We start from the raw sequence: 19,804 nt of genomic DNA on the forward strand, positions 1-19,804 counted from the left end.
TTTTTCCATCCCCTCACTTTCAGTCTGTATGTGTCCCTAGGTCTGAAGTGGGTCTCTTGTAGACAGCATATATATGGATCTTGGTTTTGTATCCATTCAGCCAGTTTATGTCTTTTGGTTGGAGCATTAATCCATTTACATTTAAGGTAGTTATCGATATGTATGTTCCTATTACCATTTTCTTAATTGTTTTGGGTTTCTTATTGTAGGTCTTTTCCTCATCTTGTGTGTCCTGCCTAGATAAGTTCCTTTAGCATTTGTTGTTAAGCTGATTTGGTGGTGCTGAATTCTCTTAGGTTTTGCTTGTCTGTAAAGGTTTTAATTTCTCTATCAAATCTGAATGAGATCATTGCCAGGTAGAGTAATCTTGGTTGTAGGTTATTCCCTTTCATCACTTTAAATATGTCCTGCCACTCTCTTCTGTCTTGCAGAGTTTCTGCTGAAAGATCAGCTATTAACCTTATGGGGATTCCCTTGTATGTTATTTTTTGTTTTTCCCTTGCGGCTTTTAATATTTTTTTCTTTGAATTTAATTGTTGATAGTTTGATTAATATCTGTCTTGGCGTGTTTCTGCTTGGATTTATCCTGTATGGGACTCTCTGCACTTCCTGGACTTGATTGACTATTTCCCATATTAGGAAAGTTTTCAACTATAATCTCTTCAAATATTTTCTCAGACCCTTTCTTTCTCTCTTCTTCTTCTGGGACCCCTATAATTTGAACGTTGGTGCATTTAACGTTGTCCCAGAGGTCTCTGAGACTGTCCTCAATTCTTTTCATTCATTTTTCTTTATTCTGCTCTGCGGTATTTAGTTCCACTATTTTATCTTCCAGGTCACTTGTCTGTTCTTCCGCCTCAGTTATTCTGCTATTGATTCCTTCTAGAGAATTTTTAATTTCATTTATTGTGTTCATAATTGTTTGTTTGCTCTTTAGTTCTTCTACGTTCTTGTTAAACATTTGTGGTATTTTCTCCATTCTATTTCCAAGATTCTGGATATCTTTACTCTCGTTACTCTGAATTCTTTTTCAGGTAGACTGCCCATTTCCTCTTCATTTGTTTGGTCTAGTGGGTTTTTACCTCACTTCTTCATCTGCTGTGTGTTTCTCTGTCTTCTCATTTTGTTTAACTTACTGTGTTTGGGGTCTCCTTCTTTTTCAGGTAGACTGCTTATTTCCTCTTCATTTTTTATGTCTGGTGGGTTTTTACCTTGCTCCTTCATCTGCTGTGTGTTTTTCTGTCTTTTCAGTTTGCTTATCTTACTGTGTTTGGGGTCTTCTTTCTGCAGGCTGCAGGTTCATAGTTCCCGTTGTTTTTGATGTCTGTCCCCTGTGACTAAGGTTGGTTCAGTGGGTTGAGTAGGTTTCCTGGTTGAGGGGACTAGTGCCTGTGTTCTGTTGGATGAGGATCTTGTCTTTCTGGTGGGCAGGACCGTGTCTGGTGGTGTGTTTTGGGGTGTCTGTGACCTTATTATGATTTTAGGCAGTTTCTCTGCTGATGGGTGGGATTGTGTTCCTGTCTTGCTAGTTGTTTGGTGTGGGGTGTCCAGCATTGGAGCTTGCTGGTCATTGAGTGGAGCTGGGTCTTAGCGCTGAGACGGAGATCTCCGGAGAGCTCTCACCAATTGATATTACGTTGGGCTGGGAGGTCTCTGGCGGTCCAATGTCCAGAACTCGGCTCTCCTACCTCAGAGGCTCAGGCCTGACACCCAGCCAGAGCACTAAGACCCTGTCAGCCACATGGCTCAGAAGAAAAATGAGAAAAAAGAAAGAAAGAATAAAATAAAATAAAGTTATTAAAATTTTAAAAAATTATTAAAATAAAGAAATAAAAAGCAGTAAAAAAAGAGAAGAGAGCAACAAAAGCAATAAACAAATCCACCAATGATTACAAGTACTAAAGACTAAATTAAGATAAACATATAAATCAGAAACTAGTCAGTCACATACTGCAAACCCCAAGTCTACAGTTGCTCCCCAAGTCCACTCCCTCAATTTTGAGATGATTTGTTGTCTATTCAGGTATTCCACAGATGCACGGTACATCAAGATGATTGTGGAGATTTAATCCGCTGCTCTGGTGGCTGCTGGGAGAAATTTCCCTTTCTCTTCTTTGTTTGCACAGCTCCTGGGGTTCAGCTTTGGATTTGGCCCTGCCTCTGCGTGTGGGTCACCTGAGGGCATCTGTTCTTCACTCAGACAGGAAGGGGTTAAAGGAGCAGCTGATTAGGGGGCTCTGGCTCACTCAGTCTGGGGCAGAGAAGAGCACGGAGTGCAGGGAGAGCCTGCAGTGGCAGAGGCCAGCGTGACGTTGCACCAGCCTGAGGCGCGCTGTGCGTTCTCCTGGGGAAGTTGTCCCTGGATCACGGGACCCTGGCAGTGGCGGGCTGCACAGGCTCCCGGGAGGGGCGGTGTGGATAGTGACCTGTGCTTGCACACAGGCGTCTTGGTGGTGGCAGCAGCAGCCTTAGCGTCTCATGCCCGTCTCTGGGTGCCTCGCTGAAAGCCGCGGCTCATGCCGGTCTCTGGAGCTTGTTTAGGTGGTGCTCTGAATCCCCTCTCCTTGTGCACCCCAAAACAATGGTCTCTTGCCTCTTAGGTAGGTCCAGACCTTTTCCCAGACTCCCTCCCGGCTAGCTGTGGCGCACTAGCCCCCTTCAGGCTGTGTTCATGCCGCCAACCCCAGTCCTCTCCCTGGGATCTGATCGAAGCCCGAGCCTCAGCTCCCAGCCCCCGCCTGTCCCGGTGGGTGAGCAGACAAGCCTCTCGTGCTGGTGACTACTGGTCGGCACTGATCCTCCATGCAGGAATCTCTACGCTTTGCCCTGTGCACCCCTGTTGCTGCGCTCTCCTCCGTGGCTCCGAAGCTCCCCCCTCCACCACCCGCAGTCTCCGCCCATGAAGGGGTTTCTAGTGTGTGGAAACCTTTCCTCCTTCACAGCTCCCTCCCACTGGCGCAGGTCCCGTCCCTATTCTTTTGTCTCTGTTTTTTCTTTTTTCTTTCACCCTACCCAGGTGCGGGGGGAGTTTATTGCCTTTTGGGAAGTCTGAGGTCTTCTGCCAGCGTTCAGTAGGTGTTCTGTAGGAGTTGTTCCACATGTAGGTGTATTTCTGTTGTTTTTGTGGGAAGGAAGGTGATCTCCACGTCTTACTCCTCCGCCATCTTGAAGGTCCTCTAACCCTAAACTTCTAATTGTCAACTGGACACTCTGAAACTTCAGAACGACCCACCTGATCCTGGACTTACAGCTCCCCTACTTCCCAACTTCACTTACTTTTAAAAATTTTTAACTGACTTTGCCAAACACTGAGACATCCAAACTCAGCAACCTCAGAGCCACCATCAAGTGGGAGGATGTGTGAGGCAGTGAAGTGTCCGAGCCCGGCAGTTGGAAGCCTGACCTGGGGCAACTCACTCAGCTGTCTGAGCTCAAGTTAGTTTCTTCATATTTAAGATGGGGTATAATTATACTATAGATCTCCCAAGACCCTTCCCGATCTGACTCTTGCTTGCCTTCCAACGTTAACCTTCATTACCCTCCTTCAAATAGCCTTTGCTCCAGACACACCAGACTACCTGCTAGTCCCTGGTCATGGTGATCATTTTTATTCATACCTCCATGCATTTGCACGTATTGTTTCCCTCTGTCTGAAATATTTTTCCTTTGCATGCTCACCTAGCAAGCTCCTACTCTTCTTTTTGTCTCAGCTCAAAACTTCTCTGTCCTGGGCTTCCCTGGTGGTGCAGTGGTTGAGAGTCCACCCACTGATGCAGGGGATATGGGTTCGTGCCCCGGTCCGGGAAGATCCCACATGCCGTGGAGCGGCTGGGCCCGTGAGCCATGGCCACTGAGCCTGCGCGTCTGGAGCCTGTGCTCCGCAACGGGAGAGGCCACAACAGTGAGAAGCCCACGTACCACAAAAAACAAACAAACAAACAAAAAAAAACTTCTCTGTCTTAAGATTTCTGTGGGTTTCACAGCACTTTTCTGCCCATCTCTCTGGGACTCCTATACTCCCCTTATTCTATTCTATCTTTAATATCTAGTCTATCTTTTCACATCCAAAAGCATCTTCTAGCTTTTATATTTTGTCTGTCGTTTCCTCAGTCTGATCTTCTGATTCACTACTTCATTTTTCTTCAAATTCATCTTGCCATTTATCCCATTGACTGTGTTATTTACTTTAGCTAGTTATAGTATTTATACTTAACATTTCTACTTGGGATCTTATTGATTTCTTGTTCTTGCTTCCTATGGATAATATTTTCTCCTCATATCTTCACACTTATTTTACATTTTTGGAAGATTTGTTTCAGTAATTCTGCTTCAGGTATTGTTCTGTATGTTGCCTTTCTTCATAGTAATTATATCCTCAAATCTAGTTCTTTTGGTTTATGAAGTTATGTTTCCCCGAGGCTATCAATCAATCACTTTGGTAATGCATATTGCAGAAAGAGGTCAAGTTCAGGTGTCAGTCTCCATAGGTTTAAGGAGAGGGGAACAGATGAGTTCGAGGGCAGAAAGTCCAAGGTTCCCCAGGTCCCCTAGTTGGAGTTCCACTTTAAACCTGCAAGGTGAATTGGCATGGGGAGAGGGTGGCTTCTTCAGGTTGTGTCAGGTCTGGGTTTGGGAGAGGATGGGATGGAGGTATAAAAGCCTAAGGGCAACAGAGCAGACCCAACCCATTTTCATGAACTTTTTTTTAAAGACTATTTTTTTTTAGAGCAGTTTTAGGTTCCCAACAAAATTGAGAGGAAGATACAGAGATTTACCATATACCTCCTGCTCCTACACCTGTACAGCTTCCCTCAGTATCAGCATCACTCACCAGAGTAGTACATTTGTTACCAAGGATGAACCTACACTGACACATCATAATGACCCCAAATCCATAGTTCACCTTAGGGTTCACTCTTGGTGTTGTACATTTTATGGGTTTTAGGCAAATGTATAATGACATACATCCCTCATTATAATACCATACAGAATATCCTCAATGTCTTAAAAATACTCTGTGCTCTGACTATTTATTCTTCTCGCCTTCCCATCCACCCTTGGCAACCATTGATCTTTTTATTGTGTCCATAGTTTTGCCTTTTCCAGAATGTCATATGGTTGGAATTACACAGTATGTAGCTTTTTCGGATTGGCTTCTTTCACTTAGTAATATGTATTTAAAGTTCTGTGCTGGATGACATTTTAGTGCTGAATGATAGTGCATCATCTGGATGTACCATAGCATATTTATCCATTCACCTAATGAAGGTATCTTGCTTGCTTCCAAGTTTTGGCAGTTATGAATAAAACTGCTATAAACGTTTGTGCAGGTTTTTGTGTGGACATGTATTCAACTCCTTTGGTTGAATACCAAGGAGCAAGACTGCTGGATCACATGGTGAGAGTATGTTTAGTTTGTTAAGAAATTACCAAACTGTCTTCCAGATTGGCTGTACCCTTTGGCATCCCTACAAGGAGCGTATGAGAGTTGCTGTTGCTCCACATCCTCAACAGAATTTGGTTTTGTCAGTGTTCTGGAGTTTGGCCATTCTAATAGATGTGTGGTAGGATCTCACTGTTGTTTTAATTCATCAACTCTTCCCCCGCCACCACCCCACAAGGACTTTCCTCCTGTCCTGTTGGGTCTGGGCTTGGCTGGATTATGAAGGAGCAGGTGATGGTTTGTCCAAGGCAGTACAGCAGGGAGGTGAGAGCAAAACTTCAGAGCTTTCCTCCCACACATTGGGGGGCACCATCTTTGGGTACTGTCAGCTTCCAGCTGCAGCTACTCACCTCCTGACACACAACAGTTCCAGGACCTGTTCCCGGAGGGCTCACATTTTGTCGTTATTATTATTGTTAATTCCTGGAAGCTATATTTTCCTCTTGCTTCTACATTTTTTTCAGCATTAATTTTCGTGGAAGGAGGGGAAAATAGTCAACTATTTTGGCAGAAGCCAAAGTTTTATATTTCATAATACCTGATACAATCTCTACGAATGTATGTATGTCACATTTGTTAGGTGGCATAGTGGTTAAAAACAAGGACTCTGAAGTTAGACTGAGTTTTTAATTTCACTTTTTTTTTTTTTTTTTTGCGGTACGCGGTCCTCTCACTGTTGTGGCCTCTCCTGTTGTGGAGCACAGGCTCCGGACGCGCAGGCTCAGCGGCTATGGCTCACGGGCCTAGCCGCTCCGCGGCATGTGGGATCTTCCCGGACCGGGGCACGAAGCCGTGTCCCCTGCATCGGCAGGCAGACTCTCAACCACTGCGCCACCAGGGAAGCCCCTAATTTCACTTTTTAAAAAATGTTAAATAAACTCTATGTAGATATAATTTACATCAGTAAAATTCACTAATTTTAAGGGTAGAGTTTGGTGATTTTTGACAAATATATACACCTGTGTAACTACTACCACAGTCTATATACTGAACATTACCATCCGGACGCGCAGGCCCAGCGGCTATGGCTCACGGGCCTAGCCGCTCCGCGGCATGTGGGATCTTCCCGGACCGGGGCACGAAGCCGTGTCCCCTGCATCGGCAGGCAGACTCTCAACCACTGCGCCACCAGGGAAGCCCCTAATTTCACTTTTTAAAAAATGTTAAATAAACTCTATGTAGATATAATTTACATCAGTAAAATTCACTAATTTTAAGGGTAGAGTTTGGTGATTTTTGACAAATATATACACCTGTGTAACTACTACCACAGTCTATATACTGAACATTACCAACACCCTCAAATTCCCTTGAATCCCTTCCTGGTCAGTATCTACCTTTTTCCCTAGCCCCAGGCAAATACTGATCTGTGTTCTTACACCATAGATTTATGTTTTTTTTCTGAAGTTTTATATAAATGGAACCGTATTGCATGTACTTTTTTGTGTCTGGCTTCTTTTGCTCAGCATGAGGTGTTTTAAAAAAAAATAATTAATTTACTTATTTATATGGCTGCATCAGGTCTTAGTAGCGGCATGCGGGATCTTCGCTGAGGCATGAGGGATCTTTCATTGCAGCAAGTGGGCTTCTCTCTAGTTGTGGCGCAGCCTTCAGAGCACCTGGGCTCTGCAGTTTGCGGCACGCAGGCTCTTCAGTTGAGAGGTATGAGCTCAGTAGTTGTGGCACGCAGGCTTAATTGCCCCGCAGCATGTGGAATCTTAGTTCACTGACCAGGGATCGAACCCGTGTCCCCTGCATTGGAAGGCAGACCGCTGGACCACCAGGGAAATCCCAGCATGAGGTTTTTGAGATTTACCCATGTTGTTGTATCAGTACTTTATTGCTTTTAGTTGCTGAGTAGAATTCTGTTGAATGAATGACCACAGTTTGTTCATATACGTTTCTATTGTTGGACATTTGGGTTATTTCTGACTTTCGGCTATAATAAATTCCCAGTCTGCCACTTTTTAGCTATATAACCTCAGGCAATTTAACTTTTCATTTGTTTCCCCATGTAAAATGGGGATAATACTGTACCTAGCTTATAAAGTTATTATGATGATCAAATGAGTTCATACATGCAAATTGTTTAGTCCCCAGCATATAACAAGCCCTCAATAAGTGCTGTTATTAAACTTGCATGCTGTACTTTTGTCTCCCACTTGAGTGTGAGATCTTTGAAAACAAGAACTAAGTTTTATTCTTCTTTATAACCCCAAATCCTGGGATGGTGCCCAGCATTCATTCCATTATTCATGTCTTCATTCATTCCTTCAGTCAATAAGTTTTAACTAAGACTATGTAGCACCCTTCATGCTTGTTGCTAAGGCTATAATCAGGGCATGGTCATAGAGTTTCAAGCCTAAAGTAAGGGACAAACAAACCAGGTAGCTACAGTATAGCATGTTAGAGCAAACCCAGGGCCTGAGAGTGTCATCTAACCCAGGCCTGGGAAGGAGCAGGGAAGAAAGTGATGGTTCAACAAGTATATATATGATGAATGAGAACTACCTAGCTTAAGGGCTGGAGGAAGGGAAGAGTGTGACAGGTATAGGAACAGTCTGTACAAAGCCTCAGAGGCAAGAAAGGGTGTGCCTGCAAAAGGTATAGGATAAAGCTTTGATAATAGAATGAGTAATGAAGCTATTGTAATAGGCCAGGAAAGAGATATCAAAAACTTTGGCATAGGTGGGCCTTCAGCAGATGAGAGATATTGATGTATTGGAAATGACTAAATAACTGATTGAGTGTGATAGGAAAGAGGGCAAGGTCAAAGTACAGCTAAGGGGTTCTAAGCCCTGGGTGACTGGAAACATGAAATTGTCATTAAAAATCAGATGTTAGGAGGAAAGTAGGTTTGTTTTTTGTTTTTTGTTTTTTTTTTTGGCCTGGGTAGTGATGGGTTAAATACCTTTCTGGACATATTGAACTTGAGGCACTAGTGAATTCCCTACATTGAGCATTGAGGTACTTGGGGGAAATTAGGGGAGATGTCAGAGATGGAGAAAATAGTTTGAGTGGAGAGAAGCAAGTGCAGCCAACTTAGTGAACACCTCATGGGGGAATTGTAGGTAGAGCTCAACCCATCCAGGTCCAGGTATGTCTGATGAAATGATAGGGCAGCTGGCTCATAGGCATCTATTCACACAAGTTGATTATTTGCATTTGGGAAAGAAGCCTACTTGTGCCGTGAGGAGAAGGGGCAGAGTAGACCTTGCTCAAGTCTTCTGAGGTTCCTGGTCCAGCCTCAGTGATTCATGTTTAAGATTGGTGGAAAGAGGGACAAAGAAACTAGTTTTTAGAGACTAGTTTATGAGGCTCAATTACAAACAACATGGCTTGTAGGTCTGGGAGATGAAAGAATGAGAGAATGGTGAGAGAGGCCTTTTAAAAAAAACCAAAACTTTTTATCTTGAAGTAATTATAGATTTATAGAAGGCTTGCAAAAATAGTGCAAAGAATGAGGAGTCCAGCACCTGGTTAAAACCTATGTGTCATGTTTCAGGCCCACCCATAGCCAATTACAAATGTGTTAACTGGCAGGCCTCATGAGGAAGTGCTGCGTCCACCAGACTTCATGCCCAACAATGCACTGCAGTCTCTGAAGGGAGCTGCAGTCAGGGTCTCAGGCCCCCCTCCCACCGGTCTCGATCTTTCTCATACTTACATTCCTAGCCCAGGCACCATTGTTTCTTTTTATCTGAGGCTTTGGCTGAGGTTTTGTTTTTCAGATACCTCTGCTAAATGCTCTTTATTAGGGGGAGGAGAGGAAAACTTGAAGACATTTGCCCTACTTTGACTCTGTACCCACCCTCCCCCAGTTCTTTTTTACTCCTAACTTTCCTCACCTCCCACTGCTCCAGAGTCTACAAAACTACTGGGGTCTTTTGTTCTTGGGACTCCCTCAACAGTGAGATGAACCCCACCATCCGCGCTGATTCACCTGACCTTCAACCTATGCATGGTTCCAGGGGGAGTCGGCGTTTTCTCCTCTTATATCATCAGAGTAAGTGATTAAATGTTTAACTCTTTCATTTTTGGCTTGTTGCTTTAATCAGCTACTCAGACACCTGACAGCTCAGTGCTCTCTCCCAGCTCAGCTGAAGTCCTGACCATACGCTTCACCTTGCTTCCCCACCAAATGCAGGGCAGGCTGCCTGGTGTACAACCTGTGTGGTCTCACTGAGGCCCATGCTCAGAAGGGCCCATGCTTGGTTTTATTCTCTGTTGCTGTCTTGAAATCTTTTAAATTTTGTACAAGTAGCCCCACATTGTCATTTTACACTGGGCCCACCAAATTATGTAGCCAGTCCTGCCCCAATGTCAACATCTTACATAACTGTGGTACATTTATCTAAACTGAGAAATGGATGTAGTATTAACTAAACTACAGGCTTTATTTGGATTTTACAAGTTTTTTTTTTTTTTATTTACTAATGTCCTTTTTCTGTTCCAAGATCCAATTTGGAATACCATATTATATTTAGTTACTACATCTCCTAGTTTAATCTGTGACATTTACTTGGTCTTTCTCTATCTTTGACGTACAAACCTTTGCAAAGTTGGCCAGTTATTTTGTAGAATGTTTCTCAATTTGTGTTGGCCTGATGTTTTCTCTTGATTAGAATGAGGTTATTGATTTGGGGGAAGAATATCACAAAGATGAAGTACCCTTATCACATCACATCACATCACATCAGAAGGTACATGTTATCAATGTGATTTATTTCTGGTTTAGCCTTGGCCACTTGGTGAGGGTGGTGTCTGCCAGGTTTCCACAGTATGAAGTTACTATATTCCCCGCCCTATACTCTATTTGTTACAAGTGAGTCACTAAATCCAGCCCATGCTCAGGGGGAGGGGAATTAAACCCCACCTCCCAGAGAGAGAAATATCAAACAATTTGTGAACAAATGTTAAAACCACCCCAGTAGTAAATAAATACTTGAAGGAGACACTTTGAGACTGCACAAATAGCTTATTTTTCGTTAATGCTTTGCTCACTAATTTTAGCATTTCTCAGTGATCTTTGCCTGCAGCAATTATTACCGTGGTGGTGGTGGTGTTCTAATGGTGATCTTTTATTTCAGCAGCATGAACATCACCTGGGACCTTGTTGGAAATCCAAATTATCAAGCCCCACTCCAGACCTATCACGGCGGAGGATCTAGGGGTGGGGCCCAGCAATGGTTTAATAACCCCTCCAGGTGATTCCAATGCCCACTAAAGTTTGAAAACCACTGATGCAGGGGATTCTTTAATAACAACTTCATGTCTATTCTAATTATTTATAGGAACACGAGTCCCAGTGAAGTCATGATCTTTCCTATAGTCCTCAATGGCTGTTCTATGGATGAAGGAATGAACTGGCTGATTGTTTAATTCAATTGAGTCAACCTGTATGGAATGTCCCTACCTGCTGATCCAAGGTAGGTGATCCCAATGAAGCTAGATCAAGGACTCATAAATGGTGAGGGAAGGAGGGGCTGGAAAGAGGCTGAAAAGGTGGGCTGGGCCGGCTGAGGAGGCAGCTCTGTTGTCTTGGGATCCGCTCCCTGCTGGTTGCAGACAACCTGTGTGCTGTGGATTGACAACCTATGGGACCCAGAGCACAAATTACATCTGAGTCTCCCCAGAAGGAAGTGGTCTAGAAATGTGATTAATAACACAGGCTTTGAAGTTATACAGTCTGGAGCTCAGATGCCATCTCTTCCACTTACCGTGCAATTTTCAACTTGTTACTATCTGTTAGCCTCAATTTCCTCATTTGTAAAACAGACAATAATAATCGCAGTGCTGACCAAGCACTGACCATGTTTCAGGCACTTTGGTAAGTACTTGACATGAACTCACTCATTTACTTGTCATGACAGCTTTATGGAAATAGTAACATTAGTATTCTCATTTTACGGAGAGGAAACTGAGATATGGGGAGGAAAGAACTATTAAGCAGGGCAGATGGGATTCAAATGCAGCTTGCCTGTCTCTGGAGCCCACCTCTTAATCTGTCTGACCTTGTAGGATTTCTGTGAAGTTTGAAGTTAGGTCATATATGAAAAGTGTTCAGGCCAGTATTGCACTCACAGGGAACCTTCACGAATGGTAATGGTGAGTTGTGATAACTCAAGGGTTCTGTGTGGATCTGTGGGGCTTGGGGAGCCCTGTACTAGAGTAAGAAACTTCCTATTATCTCTGGCTCTTTGGTTGGGTCTCCTGCATGCTTTAGGGCTATAATTGTCTCTTGTCACCTCTGTTCATAGGATCCTCAGAGGGTCCAACCTTCCCTAAGATGAGCCAGCTCTAAATGGACCTGGGGTGTGAAATCTGAGAAATTATGAAGAAAAGGCAGCATAATGAAATCACCCAGGAGTCAGGAGATTCTGGGCCTATTTTATCCCTAAGCCTGTGCGACCCTTGGCAAGGGCCTTCTGCTACCTTGATTTCAGTTTCTCCATTCCTGAGATGAGGAGGCTGGATTTTCTTATCTCCAAGTTTCCTCTCACCTCCAAGAGGAAAAAAGGTATCCAAGAATGCTGTAGAGTCTCAGGGCATTTCTCTTTCTGAGCATGGCTGTCCTCCTCACTGAGGGATTGGGCCTTTACTTATTTGGGCAGGTCTTTCTTTCCGGATTATGTGCCGGCCTCATTATACTTAGTTAATGCTTAGTAAACATTCCCAGCAATTCTAAACCTCTAATCTATGGGACTTATGAGTAACCATACCAATGTAAATAATGCCATGCCTCATTAATTTGGACTCAAAAAGTTCAGAATTAGAATCAACTTACACCGCAATAATGATGAATTTTGCTTTTAGATTGTTTCTGAAGAATGACCAAGCATATGAAAAAAATGAAAGGAATCAAGGAGAAACAGCTGAACCACCTTACAATGATCCAACCCTGTGATTTGCAAAACACTATTTTTTTCCATTTAAACAAAATACTAGAAGCCACTTCAAATTCTTGTTTGAAAAAGAGTGAGGAAATAATAAAATCAAATCAAAGAGCTTATTAAATGTGCTCTTTATTCATTGAAGCAGGGTTTGAAAGGACCCACACCAGGCAAGCCTTAGTTATCCTAGTTTGGAGTTCCTCTAAATTCTTAGGAGAAATAATATTATATTTATTCTAATGGCCTCTGTGATTGCAATTTACCTGAAGTAAAGAACAGTGGCAATCCCTGATATTAAAGACAGCTAATGATATCTGGAAGTTGCAAGTCTCTGGCCTCCCCACAGTGGCCGTAGACTTCTTGAGGGTCTCATAATGGCCACATTGTTTTTCCAAGTCTGTCTTCGCCCTCACAGATGGGAAGGCCCAGCCACCCCTCAGAGGTGAGAACCATTTGTTTTTCCAAGTCTGTCTTCGCCCTCACAGATGGGAAGGCCCAGCCACCCCTCAGAGGTGAGAACCATTTGTTTTTCCAAGTCTGTCTTCGCCCTCACAGATGGGAAGGCCCAGCCACCCCTCAGAGGTGAGAACCATTTTCACCCCGTTTATCTCTTCGATATCAGCAATTTCTGTGTGTTCCTGACAGCAATGGATGTCATGCTGGGTACTCCTCTTCCCCTTGTGAAGGGACCTAACCAATTACCAGTGAAGTATTCATGAAAGATCCAAGGGCAAAAGGTAGCTAATGATGCCTTTTATCAGATCTACCAATACATAAGAAAATGCACTTTGGAGAAAATACAGATTTCTCTTTACAGGTAAAGGTGTGTTATGTTTTTGAACGTGTATGTGAATGTATATGTTTGAAAAATTTTACCAGTATTAATACTAATGAATTTCACTTTAAGGGCAACCTTCATCTTGTTATAGAGTCATGGGGGAATAAAAAAAAAATGGACTTGTAACTTCTCCTACACTTCATCCTTACAGTACTAGTATCTCCCCTCCTCATGGCAGTCAGAGTGGTCTTTTGAAACATAAGACAGATCATATCCTGTCATACCTTAAAAATCTTCCCATGAAATCCCACGGCACTTAGGATAAAATTTGAGCTTGAGCCTCACCGTGGCCTTCAAGGCCCTGCATGATTGGGCCTCTGTGCACCTCTCCAACCTGCTCTTGAGCCGGCCTCACGTGTGCTCTGGCTCACTGACCTTCTTTCTGACGTTTAAGCAAGCTGAGCCTGTGCTCCTCTCAGAGCCCGTGCACCACCCTCCTTTCTGAAGCAGGAACACTCCCATCTAGTCACTCCTCTTCACTTCTCCTTGTTTGATGGTCTTCAGTGCATTTATTACTTTCTTACATTGTCTCGTTTGTTCATGTGTTTAATGTCTGCCCTCCCCTCAATGTAAGCTTTGTGAGAGAGGACTCTCATCTCTCTTCTCCACCACTGCATGCCCAGCACCTGGCAAAGTATCTGGACACTAACAGGTGCCCCATACAGTTGACCTTTGAACAACATGGGTTTGACTGCATTGGTCCACTTATACACAGATTTTTTTTCTACTTAATTACACAATCCATGGTTGGTTGAGTGGATATGGAAGAACCACATATATTGAGGGCCAACTATAAGTTATCTACAAATTTTCTACTGCGTGGAGGGTTGGTGCTCCTAACTCCCACATTGTTCAAGGGTCAACTGTATGTGTTTTTGAATGTCTGACAGAATTAATGGACATCAAACTCCATAAAATTGCCATCTTCATCTGCTGTGTTCTCCCTGGTGTAGTTTTTCTTTTTTGCATTTGAATTAAACTTTGGAAGAAGTACCAGCTGGCTGATCAAGTAAGAGTGAGTGCTATGTGGGTTATGGAAATCTGGCACAGAAACTGGCCAAGGCTGAATGAATCAGGTTAGAACAGGTATTTAGGACTCAGGGGGCTATGATATAAAAGCAGATCTCTCATCGTCAAGTTTGAGACTTGGGTGTCAGGGAGTTTACTGAAAGAAATATTTGCTGGACAGTCAAGAGTTATACACGGGTGCTTTCCAAACTGATTGAATGATGCCGTGAACGCAGGGGCCTCTGGCAGCTTCCTTTAGTGGACAAGCCCATTAATTAAATTTCTAAAATGCCTCCTGCCTCTCTTCTGACACTTCTTTTTTCATTCTACTGCTCTAGTTAAGGTTCACTTTGTCCCTCTTCTGGAGATGTTGAAGGCTCTTTCTTAAAAGTAAATGCAACTATGATAATCCCTGGCTTGTCCCTCATTGGAGAAGCGGGGGAATCCTAGCCTGGGGCTGTGGGGACCGTACATCAGTTACCATAAGATGGGATGAAAGGGTGTTTGGTGCCCTGCAGTTGTTGGTCCTTTGTGTCTATTCCCTTTGTGGCTGTTGACCCTCCTTTATGCCTGCTTGCTAAAGACAATTCACGTATACATCCACCTCTCCCGGCCCAAAGTCCCAGACTTACCAGTTCTCACCAATCAGAACAGAGTAGCAGAGAGGAAAGTATTCTTTATTATTCAGCCTAGACACTGAAGATTTTTAGGAAATGTTATTGGCCCTATGTTGCCTGCGGGAATCATGGTGCAAGAACTGAATATCATGTCTTACTCCAAGAGATACTTTTAGGAAAAAGGCTTATATAAGATGTCTCCATAACATCTGGTGGAGGCATTATAAGGAGAGATGTATGAAGAAAGGCTACAAATGTGATTTTTGTTCTTAACCTGAAGACTTTTCTTCAATGAGTTCTTATCTGGTAACTTTTATTTTTAAGAAATCATTTTCATTTTTAATTTTATTTTTGTGAGCTGTTTGAATTCTGTGAAATAGCACTTCCCCATAAGCACATACGAATCTTCCATATAAATACAGGACCAAGGGTATCTCTTGTGTCTATGGATGTTCTTTTCCATCTGGGCATCAGTAGGTGAGAGTAAAACTCAACTTACAGATAAATTGATACCTGGAGGCTTCTTATGCAGCCCAATGATAGCAACTGTCCACGGAGTGGCTTTATCTTATAAAGGCTTGCTTGAAGTTTATCTGCTTGTTTGGCTCTGGCCAGGCAGAACAGGCATCAGTGATAGTTGGTTCTTTCTTCTCTTTTTTTCATGTGGATCCGTCCACCCCTCTTTTGTGCTCTAGGACACACGTTAATGGATGGTCTGGGTTCATTACTGCAGAGAAACTTAGGGACAGAGAATGAGTAGGTAAGCCTGCAGATTGTGGAGACAAGCTCTTGGGTTGATAGTATCCTGAGTGTTGCTTGATTTCTCTGTGTTTCAGTTTCCTCCTCTAAAAGGTGGGGATGATAACAATATTTACCTCATAAGACTGTGAGGGTCAAATAAGATGAAATATATACACTTTTTACAGCAACTAGCTGTAATTATTGGTATCATTGATAATGGAATAAAGATGATATTTCTGGGAGGTCAGTGAACTCATATAACATATTTCAGTTTTAAAACATGTATATTTCTGAGAACTCTGCATATAGTATTTTGTAAGTAATTTCTTTTAATGCAATGCACATTTTTACAAAATCTACTTGCTTTGGGGAAGTTGATACATGGTTGGGTTTTTTTTGTTTGTTTTGTTTTTTTGCGGTACGCGGGCCTCCCACTGTTGTGGTCTCTCCCGTTGCGGGGCACAAGGCTCCGGACGCGCAGGCTCAGCAGCCATGGCTCACGGGCCCAGCCACTCCGCGGCATGTGGGATCTTCCCGGACCGGGGCACGAACCCGTGTCCCCTGCATCGGCAGGCGGACTCTCAACCACTGCACCACCAGGGAAGCCCGATACACGGTTTTGAAGGTGGGTGTGGTATAGGAAGAGAGGGCCTCTTGCAAATGGGAACTTTCCCAGTCATCTCCTATTCTAAAGAAAATAAAATGAACAATGACCAATCTAGAGAAAAAAAGAGAGAAAAATTTAGACTCTTGTCTCTCAAGCTAGTTGCTCAATATCCCATCTCAGTTTCATTTTTATACCCACTTTTATCTTGCTCAATAAGTTTCAGTGCCAAAAGTCTGCAATTCCAATTCTCCAGGCTCTGCTCTGCTGTATGAATAACATGCAGCAGAGTCCTTTCCACACACCATTCTTTAAGACAGGGTGGGCAAAGCTGTCTCTTACCTGGTATGTGCACCCTTGCTTCCTAGGTCATGGTTACATTTGTCACCTGGCCTCACTGCCTCCTAAGGGCTCAGCTCACCAACCTGGAGGAACCCTTTCAACCTGAGATAATAAAAACACTGATAGCTGATCATGTGCAAATGTTGAATTATAAATATTTTACAAAGCAGATAGTTTAGGCTAAATTGTGTATTTATCTTGGAAACACTGTAACCCAAGTACGTACCTAGAACAGTGCCTGGCATATAGTGGGCACTCAATACATTTTTTAAAAAAATTTATTTTATTTATTTATTTTTGGCTGCTTTGGGTCTTCGTTGCTGTGCGCAGGCTTTCTCTAGTTGCGGTGAGCAGGGGCTACTCTTCGTTGTGGTGAGCGGGCTTCTCACTGCAGTGGCTTCTCTTGTTGCAGAGCACGGGCTCTAGGAGTGCAGGCTTCAGTAGTTGTGGCTCATGGGCTCTCGAGCGCAGGCTCATTAGTTGTGGCTCATGGGCTTAGTTGCTCTGCAGCATGTGGGATCCTCCCGGACCAGGGATCGAGCCTGTGTCCCCTGCATTGGCAGGTGGATTCTCAACAACTGCACCACCAGGGAAGTCCCGGCACCAGATTAGTTGTGGCTCATGGGCTCTCGAGCGCAGGCTCATTAGTTGTGGCTCATGGGCTTAGTTGCTCTGCAGCATGTGGGATCCTCCCGGACCAGGGATCGAGCCTGTGTCCCCTGCATTGGCAGGTGGATTCTCAACAACTGCACCACCAGGGAAGCCCTACACTCAATACATTTTGAATAAAGAAACAGTGAATCTAAAATTTGCTACCATTTTTAAAGTATAAAGAGGAAAACAAACAAAACCATGGACCTAAGCTCCATGTCCAGATAAATACTACTGTCCCCATATGAGTAATATATAAAGTGAAAAAAGTAAAACTAAACAAAAATGATTGAAGGAAAGTTCTGCCATTTCCCCCTTTGGCTCTCATTCCATCTCCCCAAAGGTAATCACTGTAAACAGTTAATTCGGTGATTCTTTCCCCAAAGCAATTATTTGTGTAAGAGCACATGTGAGTACATGGTGCCACATTATTTATATAACAAACTGCTGAAACAAAGGAGCAAAGGTTTCCAAGGTGAGATCTACTGACAACCAACACAAAGCCCAGCTGCCTCAGAAACACCTGGTTTGCTTATTAACAATAATAGATCCCGGTAGATGTGACTAGGTTGGTCTGGGCAGGCCCAGGAATTTGCATTTCATCAAGCATCTCCAGTGAAGCAACTCTGAAGTTGAAGGATCATTACTCCTGAAGGATCTACTAAAGTTCAAGGTGGTGGAGGTTTTACCACCAATCCCTTCTCATTATGGTATTGAGGGAACCCTTAGCCAATTGTGGGTAAAGCAACATATCTCTGTTTTGTCACCATGTGCATCCTGACCTTATCAACCTGCTTTCCTCTTATTCCATTCTCTTCAGCACTCCTTCCTGTTCAATGTCTTCTACCATACTGGCTGAAATTATTGCTTCATTGTAATCGAAATGGTTGTTGACTGCAGATAATTCTCAGTTTTTCTGCCCCCAACTCCTCAATTTATGTCCAGCTTAAACTTTCTAGATGTAGCTGTGGCCATTCCTATTCTGGATTTTTCTTCTGCACAGATCCATGCAATGTTAGAATTTCAAGTATTTGCTCTTTGTTAGCAATCGCCTTCTGAAAAATGTCTGCTTATTATTACTGTGGGAACATCTCTGTCCTTCTCTCTCTTCCTTTCACTCTTATCTGCTGGACTGAAGCCCAAGTCTGAACTTGGGTCTCTCTTTCTTATGCTCTGCACTGTGCTAGTGGAACTTTTATAAGTTTTCCTGGATTGTTAGGCAGAAGAGGACAATCTCTAGGTTTAGTGATATTGGAAACATTCTCTTCAACTGTGTAGATGCCATGGGCTCCAAGTGCGACACTATTAAATATGGTCATAAAAGCTGGAGCCCAGGTTTTTTTCCCCTCTGTTCAACTCACTGAAGACAGTCTCAGCTTGGGCTGGTTAGACATCAGGTAATGAGCAGGAAGGAAGGTAAAGGGGAGGACTGCCAGCTCAGCCTCAGAAAACATCTGACTTTTACATACAAACTATCAACATAAAAGGGGATATATCCTAGCAAGGGAGCACGTCCACCACCAGGATATACACGACCAAAGAATGCTTTCTCCAAGAAGATTTTGAGTGAAGGAGTGACACAGCTGATTTATGTTGAAAAGGACCACTCTGATTACTGTGTAAAGATTCAACTGTAGGAGGGCCAGGGTGGAAGCAGGGGACCAGTTGGGTGGTGTCACAGTAAGACATTGAGGCTAGATATAATGGTGGCTGGCATCAGGTTGCTAGCAGCAAGGTAATGAGAGATAGCTGGAGGCAACCCAGAAACTGCCTGACTCCTGAGGTACACTGCTTCCTGAAATTCACAGACCATCAAATTCACCCAGTTCACGTTTCTATTCACATCAGAGGTGTTACTGACCCTTGTGAGTCGGTCCTCGACAGGGTCCTCCTGACTGGTGTCATCTGAGCCAACAGAATGAGACCAAGTTTGGTTCAGAAGCAAAAGAAAGCTTTGTTCTTCGATGAAAGAATGGGGAGGGGCAAGCTCTCCCTATAGAGTACCTGGCAGGCCGTGAGCAGGGCTGCTTTAAAGGGTTCAAGTGGGAGTGGGGGGCGGGGCGGGGCGGGGCGGGGCGGAGCTTCACGGAGCAGGCGCAGCTGTGCTGCTCCTGCTCCAGCTCGCAGTGCCGGGCGCAGCCTCTCTGCACGCGGCCCGCTGCCGGCGCTACTATCTTGAATTGCAGAGTCATGCACAGCGCTTCTACGCTCTGTCTCAAGCTGAGGCGCTGGCACAGCCGTTTCGCCCTGGCAACTCTGGTCTGAAGTGCTGGGTGTGAGGCCTCTTCATGCAGTATCCTGTGAGCAAGTGAAATTAGATGAAGCACAAAGGAAAAAAAGGTTAGACTTTATTACCGATTCTATTTTTATTTCTCGAGAATTGTTAATTTACCTCGTCTGTCTTTTGTCCTGCTTCTCACTCTTGAGGGGCGCCGAGGAACGCAGGTCCGTCTGTAACTGCTTCCGGGTGATTTGGGGCGTCGTCATAACCGCGGGTGGAGGAGCAGAGCTTCTCCCAGCTGCCTTTACATGTGCTTCATTGTTATAGGCCTCTGCCCGGACGTTCACATCCCTGAGCGACCACCATTTGGAATTTTAGAAACTCTAAACTTTGGAGACCAAGGACACCAGACAGTTTAGGATGCATGGCCCAAATGTTAGCAAGAG

Source organism: Physeter macrocephalus, chromosome 16, assembly GCF_002837175.3.
Source record: "Physeter macrocephalus isolate SW-GA chromosome 16, ASM283717v5, whole genome shotgun sequence".
NCBI classification, from domain to species: Eukaryota; Metazoa; Chordata; class Mammalia; order Artiodactyla; family Physeteridae; genus Physeter; species Physeter macrocephalus.